The following is a 9,229-nucleotide window of genomic DNA, read 5'->3' on the forward strand; positions in this document are numbered from 1 at the left end:
CCGAAGGGCCGACGTGTCAAACCACGTTGGCAAAGCCTTTACCCAGTTAGCCTGCTTTATTCTAATTTGGGAAAATTAGCAATTTTGCACCAAAGCCCCTGAATTTTTTGTATTTACCTAAAAGCCTTATCTTTTTATAGTTTAGTCCCTAAACTTTTCCAAATTTACAAATAAGTCCCTCTATTTTTACAAAAAGTCTCATGTCCTTTCTACTTTATTCAAAATAGGTCATTTTCCTTTTCAGATTTAACCATAAACTTATTTTTAGCGTAACTTTCTCGTTCTAGCTCCGATTTAAATGATTTCCACGCTATCGTGTTCGTAGCAATGTGTATTATCGTTTAGTACCTTTTTCATAGATGTTAGCTATTGTTTGGTGTAATGTTCTAAGATATTTTTGTTGTGTGTTTTTCAGTATGTTTTGAGATCAGACGAGGAGCAGTTCGAGAATCTCTAAAACCAAATCTTTGAATCTCCAAAATTCCACTAAAGATCAGAGTGTTCTTGTGGTTCCTTTTTAACGGCAAGATTCTAACCAAAGATAATTTAGCAAAAAAGACAGTGGAAAGGTAGTACCAAATGTTGTTATTGTAACTCAGTTGAGAATATACAACATCTCTTTTTTGATTATCAATTTGCTAAATTCATTCGGCGGGTGGTTTACGTTACTTTTGTTATAAAACCTCCTACAAGTGTTTCCAATCTCTTTGGAAATTGGCTTAATGGGTTAAGTAAAAAACTTAAACACTATGTTTTGGTTAGAGCAAGTGCTTTATGTTGGGCTATTTGGCTTTGTCAAAATGACAAGGTCTTTAACAAGGTAGTATCTCAAACTTCTATGTAGGTTCTTTTCAGAGGTACATTCTGAATCCGCTCTTGGTTCTTGCTACAGAAGAAGGAGGAAAGACCTCGTATAAGGGATATGTGTCGGCAATTGGAGACCACACTGATGGATGTCTACGCCCGATATGGTTGGCAGTTTAGTAATAGACTTGGTGCTTAATTGCTGTTTAATAATGTTGAGGCATCAAAGACTGTATCTTTTTCAACCCGGATATGGATTTTTCTATGTAATAATGAATGGCTGTGTGCATAACTTTATACAGAATAAGTATTATTTCTTTATAAAAAATTTCTTGTCTTCAGAAAAGAGCATTCGGACAGACGGACAGAGTCAAGAACGTTGGGGACCCCCCGACAGCTAACGAGTCTCAAGGGCATCAGCCTGGCCGGCAGTCGAAGAAACAAGGCCGTCAGAAGTCTCACTTGACCTTGACCTGTCATTAGCGGAAAAACTAGACGGTCCAACAGCCATGAATACTGGCAGTGGAAGAGGAGGGATCTCCACACCCGTTAATTGCAGGGCACTCATGGCTGCTGCGATGGTTGGCCGCTGGCTCGGGTCAGGGTGAGCGCACCAGAGCCCGACGAGCAGCACGCGCTCCATCTGGCCATGATCATCAGCAGTGGACTCGTCCCTGAGCCTTGCATCCGCTGCTTCAAGGATTGAATCCCGGCGGTATCTTCCCCATATCCATATTAGCAACGGGGTGACCATAGTTTGATGATCTACAACAGCTGGACGCCGGCCAGAGATGATCTCAAGTAAAACAATGCCAAAGCTGTAGACATCTGACTCCCTGCTCCGCTTCCCCGTTGTGATGAAATCTGGATCTACGTACCCTGGTGTTCCAGCTACATTTTGTGTCGTTCTCAACTCAATTCCATGATCCATGAACCTCGCTAAACCGAAGTCTGTTAACTTGGCAACATACTGTGAATCAAGTAATATGTTGGAAGGTTTGATGTCGCCATGCAACACAGACTCCGTGCAGATACCGTAGGGCACAGCCTAGGTCCAGGATGATGCTATTCCTAGGAAAATCAAGCAACCAATCAAACAAACATTAGTCATTTTTTGCGTTCTTGAAACTTGAAAGAAAGATCTTCCGTCACTAGGCAGAAGCATTGCTACCTTTCTACAAAAGTTTATGTTATGCAATAGATAAAAACAGGACGAATTTTCAATTACTAGGTAGGCTGATCGTCAATTGAACGTACGTACCTCGTGCGCCATGACAACCAACTCCTCACTCCGTGCAAATTCTCGTCAAGGTTCCCTTCTGATACGAGCTCGTAAACGACACTACCGGAGACGGTTTCTTTGCCGAGTGTCCCAGACTTTGCCGCGTGCTTTTTATCAGGCACTCGGCAAATAGGCTCTTTGCCGAGTGCCACTGGCACTCGGCAAAGAGCCTATTTGCCGAGTGCCACAGAGAAAGAACTCGGCAAAGAGGCTATTTGCCGAGTGCCAGAGATAAAGAACTCGGCAAACATCTGGCACTCGGCAAAGAGGCTCCTTTCCCGAGTGTCATTTTTTGACACTCGGCAAACTCTAATTTTTTTTCACTTTTGACCTCCAAACTTTTTCTGCAGTCCTCATACAATACCTGGTACTCCATGTTCCAATGTGGCACATTTCTCGGACTTTTTCTATATTTCTTTAATTTATTTCAATTAATTGAATTTTCTTGGATAATTCAAATTATAACTGCTAATCATTCGAATAATGAAAAAAAATGAATGGAAAAATGATATTCATGTTATTTAGTATAATGTGAGGCCGTATCCAGGAACAGACCACAAATTTCGAACATCTTGTTCACGAAACATGACCACGAACTTGCGGTCGAGTTGTTTTTAAATTGTATAAAAAACAAACGAAGTCCGAAAATCATGAAACTTGTCAAGATGTCATGATATCATATGTGGAGGCTGTGATAAAAATTTGACAATCCTACGGCACCAGAAGAGGCGCGCATCCAGGCCGTCGTAACTTACCACGGGACCGTCGTTGGAACGAAGGTCACCAAAAGGGACGCAAGAACCATGACGCTGACCCGGGACCAGTACCTGCAGGTAAATACAGAACATTAATACTGATTCCTTTTGAGATTAAGTAGGCTTAATTTTATCTTCTGATATGTCATGTACTTGATGGCCTGCAGATGATTCCTTATTGGTGCGTCGCGCATCCCCAGTGCTGGGAACAGATGGTGGACAAGTGGTGCTCACGCGAGTGGGAGGAGACGCACAACTTGTGCCGGGAGCGGCGTTTGATGATGCCAGGTGTAGCACACCATCAAGGCAGCCGCAACCTCAGCGGATACGCACAAACATGGGTACGCGAATTCATTTATTTATTCTAACGCTCAATTCTGCATGATTTCTAATCATCTTGCTGTTTTTCTCGCAGTCGGCGTCACATGGTGGCCAGCCTTGCTCCATCTTCAAGGCATTTGCTATGGCCCACAAGGGCAAGGCGACGTCCTACGTCGACTACAACCCGGAGGACGGGCCCGAGGCGTACAGCAATGTGACCGTCCACAACCGCCTTAGTGAGTACACATCGATGGCAAGGGAGGTCCATGGGCCAGAGTACGATCCGAGCACCGAGGACCTTGATGGAGAAGTCGTCATGAGGGTGGGAGGAGGCAAGAAGCATGGGCGATACTGGATTGGCGACGGCGCAATCGACTCGGCCGCTACTCCCAGTCTCTCCCAGATTCGAGCAAGCAGCACGAGCACGAGCCCGGCCATACGACCTCGGAAGGACACTTCACACCACCGGGTGGAGGCACTCGAGGTTATTCCTGGTTTATTCGTCGTTCATTGGGTTTTTTATACCTTTCCTTTGCATTATTGTAACATTAGGGTGAATATATTGTAGGCCCAGCTGGAACAAGAGAGGAGGATACGGGAGCAAATGCAGGCGACGATGGAGAGGGTGGAGGCCGAGCGGGAGGCCGAGCAGCGGAGGATGGTGGAGATTCTTCAGTACATGCAAAGTATTGGCGCCGCTACGGGTGTAGCTCCGCCACCTTCGCTATTCGCTCCACCTCTACCTCCTCACTATTCTACTCCTGTGAGTATAAATGTTTTAGTTTGTATGTTCATGCTTACGGTCAAACCTAGTGGAGTATGAAAGTTTTATTCATGTATGGTATATATTTATCTTGTCTCACACATGCAATCTCTTCTCCTTTGTGCAGAATCAATCGGCGGCATCGAACGATCCTCATGCTTCAGCGAATCTTTCACCAAATCAGTTTCATTGACCATCTTGGTGATGATACTTGTGGTTGTTAATGGTACTCTATTTGCAATTATGGTTGTAGATGATGGAGCACTTGGATTACTTGTGAACTTATTTGTGATATATTGTGAGACATGTGATGTTTGTGATATATATGTGGTGTTGGTGATATATATGTGCTGTTGATGATATATATGTGATGTTGGTGATGTTTGTTATATATATATCTGTTTGTTTGGATGGGATGTCAAAAACAAATAAAAAGGCTGTTTTCAGTCACTTTGCCGAGTGCAATGGCCATGACACTCGGCAAAGTGACAACATGCTTTGCCGAGAGCCACGGTCCAGGCACTCGGCAAAGATGGCCTGTTTGCCGAGTGTCCTCCCGGTGGCACTCGGCACAGACGCCACCTTTACCGAGTGTTTGGTTCACTGGCGCTCGGCAAAGCGGAGGCCTTTGCCGAGTGTCAGCTTAGCACTCGGTAAAGCCTTTGCCGAGTGCCCGATAAAGTGCACTCGGCAAATAGGTCTTTGCCGACAAACTTTTTACCGAGCGCCCTTTGCCCTCGGCAAAGCCTTTGCCGAGTGTATATCGTCCTTTGCCAAGTGCCTGAGGCACTCGGCAAAGAAATTGTCTCCGGTAGTGCGAGCAACAAGCGACCCTTGCCCCAATCGTTGCACCAGCCTACTAACCCAACAAGGTTGCGGTGTCTGACTTGACTAATAACCTTGATTTCATCCTCGAATGCCTTCATCCCTAGACGAGAAGATGTTCCTGCTTTGAACTTTTTGACCGCCACCGATCGTCTTTGACTTGCCAGCTCTCCCCTGTAAACAATGGCAAAGCCCCCTTCCCCGAGCTTCTGTTCCTCTGCAAAGTTGTGTGTCGCCTCGGCCAGCTCATGATAATCGAAACATCTGGGGACGTAAGCAGGAGTCCCATTATATGGCATTTTTGCTGGGCCTCGCTGCCGTCGACACTGTAAAACGGCGAAGACAGCTACCACAATTGCTCCTCCAGTTATCGGTCCAACTATCTTCCACGGAATCTTGGTGGAAAAACTTCCACCGTGAGGGCCTTGAGGTGCAGGTGAAGCTGAAGGTGAAGATATAGGTGCAGGTGAAGATGAAGGTGAGGGTGCAGGTGCAGGTGGTGGGGTCCCGTCAATGGTGGAATGAAATGACCAGGTCAGTACCCGGTGTAGCTCGACTGCTACGCCGGTAGCTCCCGAGAAGCCGATGGCCACAACGCTCGGCAAGAGTTGCCTCAGGTCGGCACTCGTGTCGACGTGGTAACTCGCGTCTCCAATCTGGAGATCAGCAGCGACACGCTGCGTGCTGTTGCCGTAGCTGACCCGGCAGGTCATCACGAGGCCAGACGTCAAGTTCTTGCCAGGCACGGAGGTGTTCGTATAAGCCTTGGAGATGAGGGAGTTGACGTCGATGCCCATATGGTTGTCACTGGTGTCATAGTTCGGGTTCATGAACGTGTCGAATTCGACCGCCACTACCCGATTGTCACCCGTCGCGTTCGTGCTGTTGACGCCCGGGCTGAAGAGGCCGAGGTTGCTGCCGCTGCTCGTGCTAGGAATGCTCGACGGGTAATGCCCGAAGAAGAATGCCATACCGTCGCCGCTTGTGTGGTTGTTTATGTTGTCTTGCGGGATTTGGAAGGAGAAGGTGGTGGTGAAACTGGCAAGCTCGCCGGTGACCTCGTCCCAGATGGGCACCGGCTGAGCGTACGACGCCCGGCCTAAACTGTTGTCCAAGCCTTCGGTCCTGTCATTCTTTGTCAGCTCAATGACTTGGTTGTGGAAGTACGCGTAGCCCTGGAAGCTGAAGTTTGCAGCGTTGTAGCCACCCGGTTGGGAGAAATCGAAGTCGAAGGAAAGAGAAGTAGCTTGAGGTAAGTGGAGGGTCGACAACACCAAGTAGCAGAGCGAGAAGGATGGCATGAAGAGGCCGAGTGCGACCATTGTTGGCGCGCCTCTTTCACTGTGGGTGGAGTTGCTTCGTGTGTTTGGGAGCTGAACACATGCATGAGCTATATATATGCACGAAATGGATGGGGCTGCATCGTAACATCATTTTCTCTTTACTTAAGGGGACTGCCTACGCATCTTCGGAGAAAATAAAAACCTCAGACCCAGTCAGTCAAGTTTTATGTCATCTAAATGTTTAATTACCTGTGCAGAGCTTCTTCCGAGACAATAAGAATCAGCAAATATCAACACAAGTCCAATGGATACAACCTGTAGATAAGCAAAAGAAAAATTTATAATTACTTAATGTTGTTAGTCTTGGCGCGACCCAGTCAACCAGCTGCCGGTTAGGAATATATAATACACATTGGATACCAATGCGTCAGGTAGCTTCCAAGTTCCAGACATCCTTTCATTTTACTGGTGAAGCTTTCCTGATTTTACAAAGAGATAAAGCAGCGCCATCAATAACAACACAGTTCCCTGTATCCAGAAATAGGAAAAGTACAAAATCTGAACATCCTAGACAGATCGTTGCGGCCAATCGTGTTCCTCCCATGTACATCATTTCAGCTTGGGGGTCTCCGGAGACTGATTTGGTGAAGTCGAAAGTATGGCTTTTGGCCGTTGTCAAAAATGAGGATGTTGCCGGAGACCTTGAAACGATCGATCGGCCTTGGTTGGAGTGGACAGCGGGAGTAGCCTCGTAGCAAGAATGGGGGGCCGCCGGACATCTCTCCTTCGGCAACTCCGACTTCCACTCATCTTGATTAGATCGTTCTGTTCCGTATCGTTTTCTCGAAGACACTTCTGTGTAACAGTGCTAATTTCGTGTCAGGTTGCTCATACATGAGCATCACCAGTCACTACGGGTTTCATTACGCATTAATTTGGAGGTGGCGTCCCAGGCCGTGCTTGCATGATGAGGCAGAACGGGTTATCAAGAAGGATTTTATTACCGTATGTTCAAAAATATGTGTTTTTGTGTTTCTCACGTACAGATATATCACTCTATCTGTAATATAGGTATACATAAATAGATCTAATTAACAACTGTGTCTATAATATGGTTACACAATTGTCAGTTTCACAATTATCATAGATGAATTTACTATAAAAATCATCTATGTCTGTATACTATCACAGACGAGTAATTTTCATAACCATCTATGTCTCTGGTATAGTTCTAGAAGGGGATATTAAAAATCATTTGTGTCTTGCTTATCGTTTGAGACAGAGTTCGTAAGTAATTGTCTGTGTGACACAAACTGCTTTTTAGTTTAAATTTCACAGTCGTATTTCTTTAATAATTGTCTGTGTGTAAATATTCCAGACGTATTGATGTAAAAACCGTCTTTATGTCCCTAAATCTCCGAAGAACCAATTTAGCTCTCAAGACGCCTTCAGAACATATTAGAATCTCATAATATTATGAATCATATGTACATGCAATAAATGTGGCAGACACATATGACATTCACGGAAAACAAAATCAAACATAATTCATTATCAATGTTACACAATGTATAACACTCTTTCACACATGCATGGAACTCATTAATAAATTACTTCTACAGTGTAACATACACATCAAATATATCATCAATCTGAATGAAACTCCCCTTTCGGATTAATTACTTGAGAAATTAAGAAAAGGGCGATTCGTCCTCGAATTTTAGCAATTGTTGCAGTTGGCAGTGTAGTTGTTAGCAGTCTGAAAGTTTGACAGTAAGAAAAATATGTAAGTAATAATGAGCATGTGTAGATCAAGATTGACCTAAAAGTAATGATGTACAACCTTTAGATCTTGATGGCGGCCATGTTAGTGATGTGTTGCATGCGGTGGGCAACGTAGAAGCCACATGTGTTACCCAGTGGTTGCTTGTAGCACTACAAATAAAGCATAGAAATATATTTATGTCAAGTCAATAGGACACATATTACAATAAGAACATATGTAAAAGATATTACTATACTTGGTATTTGAAGAAATGGTTCAGTTTGGTTCCTTTCGGCTGTGAACCTCATTTTAGGCGGATGTATGCATCAAAATCTCTACATGCATGTAACAATAATAAAAATTTAAGTACTACAAGAATAAAACACTATGCCAGAATAACATATTAGTGATGGGTGATAACCGTTATTAGTAAAGGATCACATACCCGTTACTCTGAACGCAGCACTAATGATAACCCATGAGTGATGGATGCCAACCCATCACTAAAGTGCGTCTCCTATGGCCTGAGCAGGCATGTTGCCCATCACTAATGACTGAATCCCAATGACGGGTGATAACTGCATGCATCACTTATGACTTGGTCATTAGTGATGGGTGGTAAATGTACCTATCACTAATGACCAAATCATCAGTGATGCATGAGGATACAACCCGTCACTGATGACCTCTTTAGTGACGTGTGACATTTTCACCCGTCACTAATGTGCTCATCGCCGAAGGGTTTTATCTGTTTCCTGGCAACATCCAAAAGTAATATTAGGATTTAGTAGCCGTCTTGTCCTACAAACAAAGTAATACACATATAGATATACACATAGAGATCACTCATAACATTCATGCCATAATAACCATGCATTTCAAGATATCCATATTGTAGGAACCAAAATCATGAGATATCCACATATACATAATCAAAATGTACAATGGCGCAAGTCCACATCAAGAATGGAACTACAAATTACATTAGTAAAAAATAAAACCACAAATTACATAAGACGGTATGCCGCCTCCCTACAATGGAACTCACCTTTTGAAGAGACCACTTCGGTCATTATGAACGAGGCAATTCGTCCTCGAATGTTGAAGAACGTAGACTCCTCGATGTTGCCATCCGCAAAGATGAATTCCTGCTGAATGAAAATAGTAGTGGAAATAGTATGCAATTAGTGTTAGCAAAGTCATTTATCATCAGATATTAGTATTCAATAAAAGAAATTATGAAAAGACTATACAATTATCTTACATCTAAGGATTTCATATCCTTTGTTGCCATGGTTAGCAGCAGGTGACGTGCAACGTAGAAGCCACAAGCGTTACCCGGTGGTTGTTGGTGGTACTGGAAAGGAAAAAATAGTCAGTTCGAAGGAAAAAAATGGTAGTAGTAGAGTATTTGCAAATATGTTTGCTAGT

At 44.0% G+C, this 9,229-nt stretch overlaps 1 pseudogene; it reads right to left on the reverse strand.

Annotated features, from left to right (window-relative positions):
* Positions 1–1,201: 1,201 nt before the first annotated feature.
* LOC133901477 (L-type lectin-domain containing receptor kinase IX.1-like) lies at positions 1,202–6,072 on the reverse strand (annotated as a pseudogene).
* Between the last annotated feature and the right edge of the window lie 3,157 nt (positions 6,073–9,229).

This window comes from Phragmites australis, chromosome 20 (genome assembly GCF_958298935.1).
Source record: "Phragmites australis chromosome 20, lpPhrAust1.1, whole genome shotgun sequence".
Classification (NCBI taxonomy): domain Eukaryota; kingdom Viridiplantae; phylum Streptophyta; class Magnoliopsida; order Poales; family Poaceae; genus Phragmites; species Phragmites australis.